Genomic DNA, 20,247 nt, shown 5'->3' with positions numbered 1-20,247 from the left:
TGAACTCGGTTCTGACTGTCGTTCTTGAACTCTGCATTCCAAAATTGACCCTTTTTCTTATCCGTGCTCGGATCAAGGGAGGGTGTCATGGGGATGAGCCTTGCCTTTACACTGTGTTAAGTTGACATGAGCTTATTAGATGTCTAAACTCCATTTTCCCTTTCTGCTGCCTTTGCAAATGGCACACATTACTATAAATGTTTAGAGTCTAGCAGAGTGTTTTGCTTCACACAAGAATGATATGTTTTTCTATACTAGCAGCCTTGCTTGGTAAGCTTTGTCTGAACAGTGAGTGCCGAGGCCTTCAAGGTTATTTCAACACAGTGGTTGTTGTTCGGACTGATCAGTGCAGGTTCTAGACATAACATATATGCAGCTGTGGCCACCTCTGATTTTGGCGCATTTAATAATTCACTGCGTAGGCATGATCACACACACTTGGAGAACATTCGCATGCAGATATATTGTTTGTGGAGTAACTTAGTTTTTGATTTAGTCTACGGGGCTTTATTTTATCTTAATTGAATCCCTTACTCCATCCAATGCAGGCCGAACGATATCTCTTAAGTATATCCTGGAAACGATTATCTACAAAGTTCAGCTTATGAACCTCGGGTCTAGTACATGAACTTTAGGTAATTACATAAAATATGATTATTGTGGCGAGTGATATCGCTGTATGTGCTGAATTGACATCACAAGGTATATTCCAGTAGCAATACCTCGTTTTCCTTTTAGACTGGTCATAGATTCCACAGCCCTGTGGTGTATCAATTTTCTTTTGAGACTGACTATGATGGTCATAGATTCCACAGCTCTGGAATCTGGATCTTCGATTGATTTTCATAAGGTCAAGGCTAGTCAAGGTCAAGGCTAGTTTCAGCAAGATGCTATACCCTGCATAAGAGCACGGAATAGCACTCCTTGACAAATCATAACAGCCCCTCTGGTAGACGGTAACCAATCAGGTACCAGCTTTTTGTAGTTGGGGAATATAACTTGTGTGGTTCGTAGTCGCCAATTCTGTTGTGATTGTGATCTACAGATAAGATTATGTAACAGTATGATGTTTTTAGTCCTTTGATAAAATTGCTTACAGTGACTCTTCTCGCTGGGACCTGTCCCGGGTCTCGGCTAACTAAAATGGGAACTACATCTCCCGATTACCGCTATGCGTCGTGACGTCACGACGCCACGTAAACGCAAGTGGCCGACGCCCAACGCGGAAGCAGGAACCAATATAGCGACCGTCGGTACACCGTGTCGGCACCTCCCCACGTAACAGCTTCAGAGGGACCACCGGTGTACCAACGGAGAGGTAAGAGGCTCATGCGGATTAAGGGGCAAAGCTGCGCTTTTGTAGGCAATCAAGCATACTCCCTTGAGACAATTTTTACTAAAGGTTTATACTGACGATTCCTTTTCGTCACTCAAGTGTAACTAGAGACATTGATCTAGGTGTCACATTTAAATCAGTGACACAGAGAGTGAAACCAGCGATTCTTTACCATCTAACGCTGTGTTTCGCAAACGTAAAAACACGATCTAATTTGTGAGGACGTGCAGCGCCGGATGTGTGGCGTGCGAGAGACCGGTGACATGTGGAGTGTGAGGAATTTTCACCCTATTTAAAGCAAAAACCTTTCAATTTTTACTGCAGAGCGGTACACCAACTACCTGAGCTGGTGCCAGGTGAGGTGGGGTTGTTCCTTCCCAGCAATTGGGTGAGTGAGAAACAAGATATATATATATATGACAAATTGTTATTGTCCACAATTGGCTGGTCTTTTATAACCAGCATGTTGTCTATTAAGATGATAACATTACAATTAATGCACGTTAGGATAACCACTGACTGTGCTTTTCTTTGGTCTTTTTTTATGTATCCATACATTTCCCTTGCTGAACATCTGGATTTAAAGTTGGGAAGACGAATGTATATTGCACTTATCAGTTGATATCTTTTATATTTTTTAACACATAGCAGTAGCACTAATGGTCCTGAGGAAGCAGCAGCAGGAGACCGAGAGGCTCCAGTGACTGCAGAAACATGTCGACCTAACATTCTTGTTGGCAGTCATTTGTTATACTACTACTTGCACTGTTTTTATTGATTTGGGAGTGAAAGGGTGCATATTAAAAGTTTGTTTCCCCTATCACTATCCAATTTTAGAGCTTTTCTCTTTGTTTTTCTTTTTTCACTTCAACACTTTCACTTTTTAGCACTGCTATTCAGTTCCTCACAAGGCACACCCTGTTCACATCTGAGTTAGTATGTTTGGTACACCCTACACCTGGTTATCAAAATCTGCCGGTCTGTTGTGGTCTACCAGTTCTCTAAACGAGTAAGAGATCCCAGATGATAAAGGGCGGTCTCGATGGGGGACTGATGGGAACTCGCTCACATTAACGCCTCTTCCCTATTTTTCAACACTTTAGTTGTTTTTTCTGTTGGATACATAATTCAGTTGGCCCTTCTGACTCACTGCTAATTTTTGTTGGTTTCATTATTTTTTAGGGGGTCTCGCAGTCAGGGTCGTTAAAAATTCCCCTGGGACCTCCTTTTGTGTTCTAAGCTATGGAGAGCAGCCTTCAGGCTAAGTCTAGAAGGAATGTAAAGAAGCTCATTTTAACGGTCTATAATCTCTTGAATGACCAAATGAAAAGAGATCCACACCAGGTATATATATAAAATATATGTATTTATTCTAAAACACCCCCCCCCTAGTCTCGTTATGAGGCTAGTAGTCGAAGTACACAAGTTACAAGTCAAATATCAACCGTTAATAGCACAGTTTTTGATGGCCCCAGGGGGGGGGACCAAACCATATACTAAAATAGTGGTATAAGAACCACAACTTGACTAGACACAAGGCCTAGAGCCTGTAGAATCGCTGGGACCCCATAGAACCACCCAAGGTAGTGACATAGGGGACCCACGTGGGACACAAGCAGCTTATATGGGGAAAGTCGTGGTTTGGAAATTTAACGTGTAAGGACACTTAGGTGTTGACTAGGAACAAACTCTTTTGGACGTAGATGGTTCTAGGGCCAACACCGACGGAAGCACCGGAGTACTCGTGTTACCTAACCCAGGGAAGCCAGGTGCATAGGTGCCAAATAGTGTTGGGTCGCTTTGTTGTTTTCAATGGCGAGTTGCTGCAAAGTGCTGCAGCCGGGAAGTGGAGAAGGGTCCAAAGAGATCCAAGCCTGGATCGAAGATGAGAAGAACCTGAAAGCAGAGATTACAGTGTCTGGGTCACTAGCCAGTGACCAGGGGCACGATAGTCGAATGCCCTCCGATGTCGGGTGCTTCAGGTGAGATGAGAAGAAGCTTGACTCTACTGCCACAAAGACCAGGAGGCGTCGACAATGACTAGGAGTTCGATTTGAGCTGTCCCACGAAGGATGTCAAGTGCTGTAGTGTCGGGCCTGGATTGGACACATTATGCTTTGGCAACAGCAACCCATGCAGGAAGAGATCAATGGCTTCGGTGTGGCGCTGCAAAGGCCAGGGGGTTCACCAAGCAATGGAGAGTCAGGGCATGTCTGGAGCAACAAGGAAAGCCCAAAGAAAGTTACAGTTGCCTTCTCAGGGACCGACAAGTTGACAGACAAGGGATCGCAAAGGTACCTCAACAGGAATCACAAAATGGCAGCCCACGGGTCACTTGGAGTGGGTAGGCCACCAATGTTTGGTGGATTCTTTGCTTGGGGTCTGAGCTACAAGTAACCCAATGCACAGCCTCAAAGGACGTCAAGAAGCTGATGCACTTGCAAATGTGCACATTGTAAAGAGGTTCCGGTTCCACGGCACCCACAATGGCTATGGGTCTCACCTTTGCTGGGTACTCGGGTCAGCCTTGGGGAAGTCTGGAAAACCACCTCCTGTGTTGCAAAGTCTTCGCCGAAGAGCGGGAGCTTCAGAGAAGCAGACCGGTCAGATGCGTATTTTTGTTGCCTGCCAAGCAGGGGAGTAACTCATTTACTCCAAGCAAGATTCTTCAGTCATTTGACATTGAACAGATTGTTGAAGGTCCAGGATTCAGTGTCAGAGTTTTGTCCAGGGATACCTAAAGTTCTGGTTACAGAGGTCCCGTATTTATACCCAGGGAAGGGGTTGGACTAACTCAGGGGACCCACCTATGGGAGAGTTTGGAAAGAGGGGTGGCTACACCCATTTCCTTTATCCAGTTTTTCATCATAGCAGGGGCTGGTAGCCGCTGGGACCGGTTTGAACTGAACTATGCATAGGGACACCAAATGTACCCCCAGAGCAGACTTCAAAGCACTCTTGGAGGGCTCCCACCCAACCCTAATACACTAAAGCCTGTCTGGGAGGTGGTGACACCACCCTGTGACAGGAAGCCTATTGTCCAGGCCTCCCCTCCCGAAGTTTTGGTCGGCAGCAGAAGGCCAGACTTGTGCCTGTGGCTGCAGCATCCATTTTGTGGTGCCAGGGCCCTGTAAAGCTGGTACCGGGTATAACAGGCTGTCATGTCTCGCCCTCTAGAAGGGTGGGATCATACTCCCACACCAGTTACTGGTGTGGGGGTATGATTCCAAGGTGTTTGACACCAAACAAGATATGTTTCCTTGCAGCCATCCCAAAGTTAGCATTTACTGTGAGGTTATAATGCACTTAAGCGTATATGGTCAAGCTGCATCAGAGACAACCCCGGAGGATAGATTCTGAAGGCTGCAGAGGGACTCAGTTCACCCATGGGCACCTCCGAACATAAAACCAAGCACAATGTTTTCAGGATTGATAAGGCCTGCCATAGGGGTGACCTATAGCTTTATATGTGCAGCAATAGTGTGAGATATAGTGAACCTATTTCTCAGTAAGAGGTGCATGCACCACCTCACTCAGGCTGCAGTAGCAGTCCTGTGGTGTCATTTTGGAAGGCTTCTTAGGGGTGGCATAATACATGCTTTAGCCCTTGGTAGGACTCAGGGGTACATAGTATACCATACACTAGGGACTCGCAAGGGTACCACAGAATCCAATGTGGAGTGTACCTTAAGTACTGGGAATCAAATTAGAGAGGAAGCAGCTAGGCTGGGGTCCTGAACAGCAGGGCCCCAGCCAGACTAAAGTAAAAAAAACTGTGAAACATAAGAAAAAAGTGAGGGTAACTATAAGAAGCAAATTATACACTCCTACAGTCATGCACATTAAATGACAATGTGTGGCTTGTAAACAGGTTAGTACTAGTAATGGCTGACACAGAGCAACACAGACAAGTGTGGTGTCCTCTGTGATTACTTTATTATACACATTCAGCTGAGTGACAATGCCTTTCAGGTGTTGATTATTCACCAATGGGGACAGGTTCTTTGACACTGAGTATGGAAACGTCTAACAAGTATTTATTGTGTCAATGTATGGGTAACAGGCCAATTCCTAACCCAATATCTTTCTAACTAACTGTCATTGGGATGTAGTTTTTGTATAAGGGGGCATCTTGCTGCACAGTCTGGGACCTTGGATGACGGCTGTAGTGAGTTTTGCAACACCATTTTTTACATGTTGTGCCTATTGGATGTGAGGTGTGTATATGAATTGTGATGTTATGCTGCATTTTTTTAGGGTAACCATTGCTGTGTTTATGTATGGCCATGTTTGTCAGTCTCACAGATGTGTGATATATCTTCTTTCCTCTTGCCCATGAGATTGTCTTGTACTACACAGACTTCACACAGGATTATCCTGTTTCAGCAATGATTATTTGTGCCTCATTACAAATATTTCATGAGCCTTCTATGGGTGTCTCAGCTCATGAATTTTCAGATCTTGGCTCATCCTCTGCAGATGCAGTACTGACTGTCACACCTTGAACGACTGTTGATTGGGTTGGATGCAACTATGTTTGTCCTTTGGAACTTGTAATTGGATGCCAATGGAAACATCATCTGCGGAAGCTGGAAACAACATTATGTCCCCTAACTCTCAGAGCATTTAAACATTCGTGCAGTTTCTAGAACCTTTTAAATTCTGCAACTTTTTTAGACGAAAATTGATTTTATTATGCAGATATTAATTACACATTTTTTAATTTGGCTTTTAATGCAATTTGGCTTTCTTTATGCTTCATCTGTAAAGTGAAAATATGTTTTTACTTTTAGTTTTCATGAGTAATGTAATGTTTGTTTATAGTATATTTTTAGGTTTAATATAAATATTTTCAGTCACCTTACAGACAAGAAGTGGGTGTTGTGAGGTTGATAGCCCTGTGCACAAACACTTTCATTGTACATGTTCCCTTTTAAAGTTGAAATGTTTTTAAAATGATGACTTTTAGCACCTATTGCTTGCCAGCCCATGTGAGGTATTGCACTCAGAAAAGGTTTGATTACAAATACATTTCTAGGAATATTAAAATATATTCCGTACATGGCCTGAGTACACTGCACAAACTTGACTTGTTCGTTGTTGTCTTTTTGGCTCAGCTCTTGTGGGTATTATCAACAAGTACAGCAAGACCAGAGCTTAGACACAGAATGAAATGGTCCGGTTTTATTATATACACTGCACCAAGCATTTGTTAATTAGAGAAGCATTTTGATGGATTGTCAGGGTCATATTGTGCCTGAATTATAGCTCAGCTGAATGCTATCATTATCTTGAGGGGAACATTGTCCTGTCCTACACTAAGGCCTGCTACCAGATGATCCACATACATAGGTGTATGAGTAGTTAGATCACTCTAAGGTATCTGGCAGAAACACATCCACCCTATGCTCTCTAGGATAGGCAGTGTTAGGTAGGAGTACAATTATATGTATCCATATAATGAATGTAATAATTATAATGGTCGAATTATTCTTCTTCTTTACCATTCTTGTAATGTTGGTTCAATCAATAAATCAATCAGGGAATTGTAAGCACGCTACTCAACCGTTAGGGTCTCATGTTGCTGAGGGTGGGAGGGTCCGCAGATCTGTGTAGGCGAAGAGCCAGGTCTGAGGGTCTTCCTGAAGGTGTTCATCAAGGGGTCGCGTCTGATGGCTGCCAGTAGCTCGTTCCAGGTCTTGGCTGGGGACTATGCTTTGATTTCCTCTACTAGTCATTACAGCACATGTATTATTATTATTATTATTTCATTTCTAAGGCGCACAGTTACCCGGAGGTTTCCCGGCGCCAACAGGACCCACGCAAGAAGAAGGAGCTACCCTATTGGTTGAATAACCATGTTTTTAGATCTTTGCAGATTTTATGATAAGAGGTTTCATGCCGAAGTCGTAAGGGGGGAGTATTCCACAGTGTCAGTGCTAAGCAGGCAAGAGATCGGCCACCCATGTGTGCCTGTTTAATCCTGGGTACTTGAAACTTTGCCTGAGTAGAAGATCAAAGAAGGCGCGTGGGGCGATAGGGGTGTACCAAAGTACTAAGATACGGTGGTACTGTGCCTAATTTAATCCTATGCATATAGCATAGGGTTTAAATTTTGTGCGGTTCTCCATCCTAAGCCAATGAAATTCGAAAGGAAAACCTGAAACAGGGGTTTTACTAGGTATCCAGCAAAGAAGGCTGACTGCAGAACTCTGGACTACTTGCAGCTTTCAACCCACCTCCTTGTTGGCTCCATGTACAGGACATTGCTATAGTCCAGTCTGGGCACAATTAGGTCCTGTATAACTGTCCTTTGCGTAGACTTAGGCAGCATCCAAAGTATTTCTTTGAGCCATCTGAGGATGGTGAAACAGGTTGAGATGACCTTAACCGCTTGCTGCTTCATAGAGAGTTGAATGGGTGAAGATGCCTTCATTTCATACGTACATTTTGTTCGGGTTAAATATTGATCCACATAAATCATAAAGTATTTTGAGTACTGGCTTATTAGATAGTGGGTCATTTAGTAAACCGGCAGTAGACTATTTGAGTATCAATGAAAGGATCGACTTCAAGGTCCTATGTATTGGTCACAGGATCGTACATGGCAAGGGCCCGGCCTTCCTTCGGAACCTTCTCTGCCCCTATACACCCACCCGACAACTCCGCTCACTAGGAGCAAGCCTTCTCGCTGTCCCCAGACACAAGAAAGCCAGAATGGGAGGTAGATCCTTTCGTACTTTGGCGGCACACAAATGGAACTCTCTCCCCCTGAGCTTAAGAGTGGAAACATCGGAGCTCATCTTCCGCAGGAAACTTAAAACATTCCTCTTTCCTAAAGATTAGCCCGTCTTGTCTGACTGACGGAGCAACTAGCTCTTCTGACAGCGCGGGGACACACTGACAGTGTAACCAGGCGCTATACAAATTCAGAAATAAATAAATAAATAAATAAATTGAGTAGTAGAATTCAGTAGACTACTGCCGGTTTACTAAATGACCCACTATCTAATAAGCCAGTACTCAAAATACTTTATGATTTATGTGGATCAATATTTAACCCAAACAAAATGTACGTATGTTTATATTGAAATGATTAGTCCAATGAAATTTAGGTCCAATATGTCTTTGTAATGTTTTACATCACTATGTCACTGTTTGATTTATATTTGTTGTCCTATAAATGTCCTTTGTTATGTCACCAAGGTGTTATATTTATAGTCAGTTTAGACTTGTAACTGTAAATATTTTTATTTCAGATTGCAATTTTCTCTATACAGATTCCAATTGACTTCAGTCCTGAAGATGGTTTCCGTAATTAATTCATAGGAAACCAAAACGTCGACATTTCATCTTATCCCTGTTTTGTTTTATTCAGTGTGATTTGGGATAGGTGTTTTTTAGGTTCTGTTGAGTCACGTATTAATTTACTTATGTGTGTACCCACAGTCCTAATTTTCTGTTTGTTCACTTATCTGAATATGAAGTGATTTCTTTAAAAATTCTTTTGGATAAAATTATATTTTTCTAATACACCTTGTGTTGTTTTTTTTATGTTGTATCTTGTTGAAACAAATTGTTAAAATTGAAATTCCACAGTTTTTGATTGATTCTTAACAAGGATCACTAACCGATCCTTCCTAAAATTAGTCTAAATAATCAAGTATGCATGAAATAAATTCCCTTGAAGGCATCTTCACCCATTCATTTTCATTACCCAAGCCCTCAAGGGTATACTTGGGTTGCTCACTTTTTGTAAATTAATCATAGAGAGTTGGTCATCTATGATTATGCCGAGATTGCGGAATGACTGAGATGGTTGGGGAGATCGCTCATTTGAGGCAAGGCAACCAATGTTGGGGACCCCAAAGATCTTTATTTCTTCCAAGGATTACAAGTTTGGTTTTCCCTCCATTTAATTTCAACCTGTTAGTGTGCATCCAGCTATCTATCTTGTGCAGCCCAACCTGGAGAGATGACACATTCGTAGACAGGGAGAATATAAGATGGGTATCATCAGCATAAGAAAATATGGTCAGCGACTGTTACCAGGGGGCTGACATAGATGTTGAAGAGTAAAGGGCTTGAGATGGATCCTTGTGGCACACCATAAGGGGAAATGTGGGCCTTGGAACTCGCGGATAGGGAGAAAACCTGAAAGGTCTTTATCAGCCAGAAAACTCGGCCGCCACTTGAGTGCATGTCCGACAATACCCCTAGAGTGTAAAGTGTGTAACAGGGCAGTATGGGGCACAGTGTTGAACGTAGCACTCAAGGCAAGCAGTACAGGTGCCATTGTTTCTCCCATGTTCAGACGTTGGTGAAGAGTTTCTGTGATGCCTAAGAGCGTGGATTCCGTATAGAGGCCCGCACAAACTCCTGATTGTGATGAGAGAAGGATTTTTTGGGAGTCCACAAACTGCGTCAGCTGATGGTTGATATGTTTTTCAAAAATTTTAGAAAAGGCAGGGAGTAATGAAATCAGGCAGAAATTAGAAGGTTCAGCTGGATCAAAGTTCACCTTTTTTAGCAAGGGTAGGACCATGGTATGTTTCCAAGCCACTGGTACTGTTGCTTCACACAACAACGCATTGAGCAGTTCCATAATAGCATTGAGTAAAGGTAATTCCAGTTTTTGAAGAATGGAAATGGGGAGAGGGTCCTTGGGGGAGCCAGATTTAAGACTAGTAAGGATGTGATTGAGAGATGGAATATCTAGGCGCAGCCGGTTTTCCAATGTCTTAGTGCATTAGTGGCCAGTGTTGTAGAAGGACAGGAGCAGCCTGATGTAGAGGCATTGATGTTCAATTGCAACTCCACATTAGTTGATATGGAATTAAATTCAGTGTAGATTTTTTCTATTTTATCAATGAAGAACTCAGCCAGCTCTTCACATTGCACTGCATTCAGCTCAGGTGATGAGGGGTGGCAAGATGAGCCTGATAATTTTTTCACTATTGTGAAAATAAATTTCTCCATAAGAAATCAACTTCTTCAATAAATCATTTGAATTGCTTATTTGAGTATTTATTATGCCTTCCTTGGGACATACCTGTGTTAACAACAAAAGAGTAGATCTGTTTTTACAATTTCCTTATGGAAATTAGGGTCGTCATGTTCACAGGTTGCGAGCACAATCAGGTACCCTGTAAGGTTTAGGGGTCCTGATGGCACACTGTGAGCTAGCCAGGAACTATATGAACATATTTTGATGTTGTGAGTGGACACAGTCCTCCATAGCTTTGATGTTGATGCAAGGGTGCCTGCTCCAGTGCACAGCAGCCAATTATGCTTCAGCACAAGGAAAAGCACACAGATGCGTTGGATTGTTTATAATACAATGCATCCTTTTGCTTTTAAAATGACTCAGCTTGGCGCAGCAAAATGGCTTCGGCACCACGCCTCATCATGTATTTTTAAATGAGTGCCTTGCTATGGGGTGGGGGATTGTATTGACAAATGGTTTTCTGCCTATGAGGCAGCCTTAATGATGCCTAGGTTCCCACAAGAAGATTAGGGATAAGTCTCGCTAGACACATGCTAACATGTGGAAAAGATACCCTGCTGATACTAGAGGTAGATGACCAGATAAAGTATATCCCCAAGAAAGCTGTTCTTATCACCAACATTGGGCTCACCTCAAAAAAGTACCACATGAGGTTTAGGGACAGCGACAAGCTATCTAACTTGTCTTGGGTGGATTTAATTGATTAATCAGTAATGAGCTGAATGGTTGGGTGAAGGGCAGCAAAATGATAGATTATGAAGGCCTACATGATCTGATTTTGAGCGGCACTTGATTAATACTAGCTTTACAGAGCTACACTAGTACCTGGTTGGTTGCAGGGTTACATCACCCCGAGAGCTAGCAAAAGAGGCACACTTCTGGTGAGCATCAAGGTGTCCAAGAACTCCCATGAGGGGATGCATCAGGGTATACAGGGTCCCCACCAAAAGAAAGAGGGGGAGACAGAGATAAAACATCAGAGTTCTCAAAAGACACCCACAAGTTTCCAGGGAAAAGATTTCCAGACCAATCCTGACCAAAAGAAAGGAAGGCTTTATGGGAAAAAGCTCGCAGGTCACGTCACTCCTGAGTGCTTTGTGTACTACAGGGAGACCTTAACTACCAACAGAGGCAGTAGTACCCCACTGGTGGGAACAACACAGGAATGGCTAATGTAGTGCTCGGGAAAGAAGTTGTTCTAGTTAGTATGGGGGTGGTAGTGCAGAGGTCACCTTAGTTTTCCTGGGAGACAGAAATGTGGTAACCAAGATTCATGTGGCAGTAATACTAGAAGTACGGGCAGTGGGTACCTATCAATGGGCAGATGGTGGAGGCTTTGAGAAACAGAAGCCAGTATGACTACTGTCAGGTGGCATCTGGTGTCCTCAGAGCAGGCACTTCCTAATCTACTACATTATGTGATTACGGATGAAAAACACCAGAATCCCTACCCAGTGACTGTGGCTCTCGTTCAATGGTCTCAGGTTCCTTGGCAGTAGTTGTGAGGCCAGCCATGCTGGTCGATGGTCTATTGGGTAATGATCTGGTAGGGGTTGGCGTTCTGGTGACAGTTGGAGATATTAGGGTTACCTGAGTGGATGTGCTGACGACATGGGCTATGGCCACCTGAGAGGAAAACCCCAAGGTCCAGAAGGTTAAAACAACGGCCCAGGCACCTGCCAAAAATAGGAGGGGCAAGAGGATTAGGGAACCTGCCCCAGACATTCCTATGGTTCAGGTGGAAGCAGAACATGAGGAACATGAGGAAGATGCTCTGAAACCTACAGGGGAAAACAGGGGAAAACATTGCTGCCTTGGGAGATCTACCTGAACTAGCTGGTTGGCAAGCAGAAGGAGGCCCCTCAAAGATGGAATTCTGCCTACAGCAGAAAAACGTCCCCACTCTCAAAGGCATTTGGCAACAGGAGAAAGCCCAGGCAAATTGAGACTTGTCTGGTGATCAACTCATCTACTGGGAGAATGATCTCCTGTACAATGAACCTATGGTTCCTGAGCCTGGGGCAACTCATGTGTTAGTGGTCCTCCCATGCTACAGGGCCCTCTTACTGGGACTGTCTTATGACATACCCCTGGCCAGACCTCTGGCACAGAACAAGATCTTTGAAAGGCTGGTCTCTCACTTTTATTTCCCCAGATGAAAACAAACTCAGATACATTCTGTAGGTCCTGCCGTACCTGTCAGGTCAGTAGAAAGACAGGGGAAAAGCAAAAGGCTCTCCTGGTTCCCTTTCCTATTGTTGGTACCCCCTTTGAAAGGGTAGACATTGATATTGTGCGGCCTCTGGACCCCAAGTTAGGCTTGGCCAGTCGGTTCAATCAATACCCAGACATCATCCCTCTAAGAAAAGTGACTGTGCCTGCTGTGGCCAGGCCACTGATGTGTGATGAGTGTGGAGTAAGTTCTCCACACCCTATCATCTCCAAACCAATGGGCTTGATGAGAGATTTAACAAGACCTTAGAAGGCATGATGAGAGCCCCTGAGGTGAAAGTGAGGCATTCTCTTGCCATGCGTGTTGTTTGCAAATGGGGAGGTGTCTCAGAAGGGAGTTGAGTTCAGCCCCTTCAAGTTTCTATATATCCACCCTGTCAGAGGACCTCTCATCCTTGTAAAGGTGGAATGGGAGCAAGCTCCAATGAAAAACCTCTCAGGATAAAGTCAGCTACATATTGGCCGTAGAATCCAGGATGAAGCGGTTCTGGAAGACTGCTACTGAGATCTTAGCCATCAGCCAGGAAGTCATTAAACTCTGTTATGACCATAATGTCACTCAGATCCGGTTTCAACCTGGTCAGACGGTGTGGGTGGTATACCCCATGGAACCTCAGTCCTTGCAGGAGAGGTGGATTGGACCATATGAAGCAAAGGTGCTCACGGTCATTACCTAGTGGGCCTCTAGACCCCCAGTAACTCTTGAAGGTCCTGCATGTTAACCGTCTCAAGCCAGATTATGAGAGGTCTTAGGTCACTATGCTGTTGGTTACAGATGGAAGTGAGGAGGAACAGAATGAACCTCTCCCAGATCACCTCTCCTCAAAAGAGCATGATGGATCAGACTATGAACCCGCAACAAGCGAGAGACTGGCACATGATGTTGGAGCTATTTTCTTTCCTCTTCTCTCTCACTCTAAGCTAACCCATTGGTGTACCCAAGACATTGACAGAGGGCACAGTATGCCTATGAAGAATAACATCTACAGGCTATATGACAAAGTGAAGGCCAGCATCAAGGAAGAAGTGTCCAAGATGCTGGAGGTGATTAAATACTCTAGCAGCCCTTGGTCCAGCTCAGTGGTCCTGGTACCCAAGGTGCCCCACCAGGATCCACCCCAGAACTCCATTTTGGTTTGTATTATAGAGGGTAAAATGTAATCACTAAGACTGACGCACACTCCATTCCCATAGTAGATGAGTTCATTGATCAGTTGGGAGTTACCAAGTTCTTAAATACCTTCGATTGTATATCAGGGTACTGGCAGATTGCTTTGACCAAAGGGGCCAAGGAGAGGTGTGCCTTCTTCATACCAGAGGGCCACTTCTAGTTCAGGGTGATGCTCTTTGAGTTAAAGCATGCCCCTGCCATCTCACTTTGCAGAGGTTGGTCAACTGGGCCCTATGTCCATTGGAGGACTTCAGTGCCTCCTACTTGGATGACAAAACTTAAGTTCTGGCTGTGAGGACCACCTGAGCCACTGATGAGCAGTACTTCAGGCCCTGCAGAAGGCAGGCCTCACTACAAAAGGTCAGTAAATTACTGTTACGGCAGGGAGTCTGTAGTCTACCTGGGTCACCAGGTCGGTGACAGCAAGGTGAAGATTCACTAACTCAAAATTCAGACCATCCTAGGTTGGGAACACCCCAAAACCCAGAAAGAAGTGAGGGCCTTCTTGGGCCTCACCAGCTACTACAGGAGATTTGTCAAGGGCTATGGCACCATTTTTGCACCCTTGACTGAGTTGATTTTTAAAAAGCAACCCAGGAAGCTGATCCTGACTGGTGTGCCAAAAAGTGTATGACACCCTGAAGGAAGCAATGTGCACAGTACTCAAGACACCCGGCTTCTCTAGGGAACTTGTTGTCTAAGCAGATACCTTAGAGCACAGCATAGGAGCAGTTCTCTAGCAGCTAAATAAAGGGAGCCTAAACCAACCTTGAGCCTTCAGCAGCAGGAGTTTACTACCCAGGGAACAGAAGTGTAGTCCATACTAATATAATACAAAACATGACCTACTTGCCTCATGTCCACTCGACACGTCCAAATGTCTAAAAAGTAACCTCTCAGATATTCATAAAGACACGACCATCGCTTGTCCTCACTGCCTCTACTCCATCCCCCTTCTTCCTCCCCATCAAACCATTGGCACTCCAATCAACTATGATGCAGGTGCCACTACTTCTATAGCTCTTATCAATGCGCGCTCTCTTGGCAAGCACAGGCAGGAAATATTTGATCTTATTACTGACCATTCTCTTGACATTTTGTTCATCACGGAAACGTGGACAGATGAATCCTCACAGCCAGATCTGGTCATCGCTGTGCCACCCGGATTTAAGGCCTACTGTCAAGACAGGCCCAAACAAAGAGGGGGTGGGCTGGCCATAATCGCCAGAGACACATACCCTGTTAGAACAACCGCCATTCCTTCCACCGCCTGTGAGGCCATGCAATTTTCTATTAACATCTCCCCTTTGTTCAACTTTAAGGGTATGTTAATATATCGGCCCCCGGGATCAAAAACTACTTTTCTGTTCAGCTTAAACTCTATAATGGAATCGGTAGCTACAGAAACCAGTTTCACAGTTCTCGGTGACCTGAATTTTCACTTAGATCTTGATCACCTAGCTGACTCCGTTGCCCTCACCACTGACCTAGGCAATCTAGGGTTAAAACAGCTTGTCATGTCCTCCACACACCAAGCAGGCCACATTCTGGACCCCATTTTTTCCAATTTAGAAGGACTCCAAATCACTAACATTTTGCCCATGCAGTGGACAGATCACTTTGCAATCTTTGCGAACATTGCTACTCGCAATGATTATAATAACAATTTCCAATCGGTTCCCAAACTACCGTTTAAAGACTGGAAAAATATAAATCTAGAAAATTTTAAGCTCACACTCATACAAACTTGTCCAGAGTTCGTTGCTGACCCCAATATAGCTCTCCAGCAATTATATGACTGGATTGGTCAGGCATCCCACCAATCAGCTCCTTCCAAGGAACACTCTAGCAACCGAGCTAAACCCTCCGCTCCTTGGTATAGCGACAAACTTAGGACACAAAAGCAGATAAACCGCAGCAAGGAGAGAACCTGGAGGAAAGACTATGATGCTGTCAGTAAGTCTGCCTATAGGGAAGCTGTTGCCCTATATAAAAATATGATAGCACAAGCCAAAAGAGAATACTATACTGACCAAATCGAGCAGGCCAGGAATTCTAGTAAACAACTATTCTCCATCACCAAAGCTTTATCAGGTAACTCCCCGGATCTCACGCCTCCCCCGTCACAATCTCTGTGTGACGCTCTTGCATCTTTTTTCTACACCAAAGTAGATGACATTTACCAAGCATTTTCCTCCAAATCACTTCCGGTCTCCACATCATCCGTCACTTCCTCCTTAGCTAATGTCTTTCCGTGCTTTCAACCAGTTACCCAGGAGCAAATAAAAAACACACTTCTGACCATTAAATCAGGCTCACCCCTCGACCCCTGCCCCCTATCTGTCCTTAGACCAGTTTTAGAAGTTATCTTACCGGCACTCACACAGGTCTGCAATTTGATACTGCGGTCAGGCCAATACCCTAATTCGCTCAAAAACACGCTACTAAAGCCTCTGTTAAAAAAGCCTTCGCTCGATAAAAATGAGCTGAAAAATTACCGACCAATTGCCAGTTTACCGTTCATTGCAAAGACCATCGAAAAGATCATGAACACCCAGATCTCTGAGTTCATTGAGGTTCACCAGCTCCTGGACGATACGCAGTTTGGGTTCCGAAAATTTCACGGGACCGAGACCGCCTTGATCAAAGCCGCTGATGACATCAGGGATATTAGGGACCAAGGTGGCACTGCCATATTGGTTCTGCTGGACCTATCAGCGGCTTTCGACACGGTCGACCACAACATCTTGGTCGACCGTGTCCAAGGATTTGGCATCTGTCATACTGCCAAAAACTTAATAGCCTCCTTCCTTGCTAATAGAACGCAGGCGGTCATCCTAGGACCCTTTCAATCAGCACAACTCTCCGCCCCCTGTGGTGTTCCTCAAGGCTCATCCCTTAGTCCGACACTCTTTAACATCTACGTGTCGGACCTAGCTAAGACCATCAAAGCTCATGGGATGAGCCTTACCTCGTACGCCGACGACACCCAACTAGTGTTGGCGATCAAGGGTGACGGAGAGCAAGTAGCGGAAAAATTTAAGAAAGGGCTCCTAGATATAGGAGACTGGATGGCAACAAACTGCTTAAAGCTAAACTCAGAGAAAACTGAGGTGCTCATTTTCGGTCCATTGTCCCCAGCCTGGTCCACCAGTTGGTGGCCAGAGACCTTTGGTACCCCTCCCACACCGACCTCGAAGGTCAGGAATTTGGGGGTTATCTTCGATGATGGACTGAATTTCATGGATCACGCCAATAGGACAGCATCCACAGCGCACCTAAAACTAAAAATGATTCGTAAAATACGTCCTTTTCTTCCCGAATCTGCGATTAAGACACTGGTTTCTGCTCTTGTCCTCTCATCCCTGGATTATTGTAACGGTTTATTTCTCAATGCGCAATCTCGAGTCACCACAAAACTACAAACTATACAGAATGCAGCAGCCCGTCTCATTACCGGCAAAACAAAGTTCGAACCTATTGCCCAAAACATAAAAGATCTTCACTGGCTGACTGTACAAAAAAGGATCCACTTCAAGGCTCTCTGTATAGTCTTCAAATCAGTTAATAATCGAGGACCACATTTTTTAAGAGACAAACTTCAACTTTACAAACCGACAAGAGCTTTACGCTCAGCCACTCTTAATCAACTGCCTGTCCCACGCACCAAAACAGTGTCCTGGGGAGACCGTCGCTTTCTGGTGGCGGCCCCCAGACTTTGGAACACCTTGCCTCTCAACATCAGACGAAGTGCTACGCTGTTTCAGTTTCGTAAACTCCTGAAAACCTGGCTTTTCTCTCATTAACCATGCTCAACTGTTAATTCTGTTTATTCTCTCTTTTCCCACTTTCTTCAATAATGGTTTTCAGCGCCTTGACGCCTAAGGGTATAAGTAGCGCTTTATAAGTGTCAAAAATAAATAAATAAATAAATAAATAAATAAATAAATAAATAAATAATAAAGAGAGAGCCCAAACCTTTGTGGCTGGTAATCTTAGGAACCACAGCACCAATCACAACACCCAATACAGCGTTGGAAAGGGTAGTTGCAGCCAAAGGACATAGGCTATGCAGACGCCCACCATATACATTTAAAAGGTAAACGAACCGGGCAAGCAAAGTAGTCCCTTGTGGGCGTGTCTGTGTTGTGCTGCAGGCGTGTGCTGGCGGCATGACAAATGCTGGGGGCGTGTGGTACGTTCCGCCCTTCATGCCATGTCTCATATTGTGTGCTAATCCCACCCTGCTCCCTTTAAATACCTCTGCACCCCATCATCATAACCCACCCTTACTCCTTTAAATACCCCAACATCCTTAAACACTAACCCATCTTAACCATATAAATATACCCTGTACCCCAAAACCCAAACCTATCCCTAAACTCTAAAAATACCCCTGTACCCCAAAACCCCAACCTAGCCCTGAACCCTATAAATACCCCTGTACATCAAAACCTAAACCTACCCCTAAACCCTAAAAATACCCCTGTGCCCCAAAACCCAGACCTAGCCCTGAACCCTAAAAATACCACTGTACCCCAAAACCCAAACCTACCCCTGAACCCTAAAATACCCATGTACCCCAAACCCCAAACCTAGCCCTGAACCCTTAAAATTCCCCTGTACCCCAAAACCCAAACATACCCCTGAACCCTAAAAATACCCCTGTACCCCAAAACCCAAACCTAGCCCTGAACCCTAAAAAGAACCCTGTACCCCAAAACCCATACCTACCCCTGAACCCTAAAGTACCCCTGTAACCCAAAACTCAAACCTAGCCCTGAACCCTAAAAATACCTCTGTACCCTGAAACCCAAACCTAGCCCTGAACCTTTAAAATACCCCTGTACCCCAACACCCAAACCTACCCCTGAACCCTAAAAATACCCCTGTACCCCAAAACCCATACCTATCCCTAAACCCTAAAACTACCCCTGTAACCCATAACCCAAAACTATATCTGAACCCTTAAAATACCCAAACACCCCAAAACATATACCTCAGTACCCCAAAACATATACCCCAATACCCATATTTACCTTATCCAAACATTTAAAAAAACATGCTTTTACCATTCATGAATTTACAACGTTTTTCGTTGTAAATGTTTGCGTGGTAAAAGCATATAAAATGTAATGCCATGCGTTATAATGTCATTGCGGAGTCATGGTACTTTCGCAATGAAAGTATGCGGAGTGATGGTATGGGGAAAGAAAGTTGCCGAATAATGGGTGTTTACCCTTCCCCGGTAAGTACATTGGTGGCACGGCGGCCCACATCTCCAGCAACATACTCATATTTTTTCGCCACCCATTTGAAAAATGCACAGGTCTCTCTCATTGATGGCCAGCACCAACATCCACTTTTAGATACACCTCCCAACACAAGTTCTAGAATTGCGAACTTCGGAGCTGGAGAGCTACGTTCGAATCTCTGCTTCAGCTCAACATCCTGTGATTCCAGGCAAATCGCTTTGTCTCCCCGTGCCTACCACAAATAAATGTGTTCTTCTGTAATGTAAATTGTGCTCATGCCATGTTGTCGAGTTAGCGCTATATAATATTGCAAGGAAAAATAAAGTAGGGAAACTCGAGTTCACACACTACTGAACGCGCAATCTTAAGTGCATCAGCAGTGCACTGTGAATTGGAGCGTTTCACAGGCCTGTCACAGATAAGAAATGCTATCAAAACAAAATCCTACAAAACAATATACTACTGGCCGGCAGCAATTCATACCCGGACAACGTCGGGAAGGGCTGCTAGTACTTTAGAAAAAAACATTTGAACTGGTATGAGCACTAAAAAAGTTGAGACCATACCTGTTTGGGACTCACTTTGGCGTTTAGATAGACCACAGACTTCTCAGAAGGCTCATGCTAGAGAGCGGTGAGAATCCCAAACTGTTGAGTTGGCCAATCTCCCTACAGGGAGTGGACTATATGATGGTATAAGGGCCTGGGGCTGCCCAACTCTGTCCACATACTGGGGGGAGGTGACATCACTCCTGACACACAGCACAGGCCCGGGACTACCTAACACATGGGAGGCATGCGTTCTTGGGTTATACAAAAGGGCTAAACAAAATAAAAAGCAAGCCCGGTTCTGGGACCTAGGCCTTATCAGGGCCAAGCGCCTGCTCACTAGGCACTGGAAAAGAAGAGAACCGCCAACTCCCGCACACTGGTATACATCCTTCACTAATTGGGCCAGAGCAGAGGGCACGGCGCTGCGCGGAGAGGAGATAGCGGGTTTGAGACAGTTCCCGATCGCACACATCTGGGATGACATCCTGGGGTCCCTACAGGAGGAGGGCGAGGCCAGGGGGCTCACGCATAGACAGCTGAGACGGGCAGGCGCCCCAGGAGCGACGACACCATAGGCAGGGCTGCGCGCCGCGCTCACCCCCCCCCTCTGAGGGCAACACTGACCCCCCGACACACAAGCCGCGGACACAACCAGCCACACACATGAGGGCTCTCTACCATACACTGACCCAACC

This window comes from Lissotriton vulgaris, chromosome 7 (assembly GCF_964263255.1).
Source record: "Lissotriton vulgaris chromosome 7, aLisVul1.2, whole genome shotgun sequence".
Lineage (NCBI taxonomy): Eukaryota > Metazoa > Chordata > Amphibia > Caudata > Salamandridae > Lissotriton > Lissotriton vulgaris.
Note: the sequence above shows the minus strand (reverse complement) of the source record.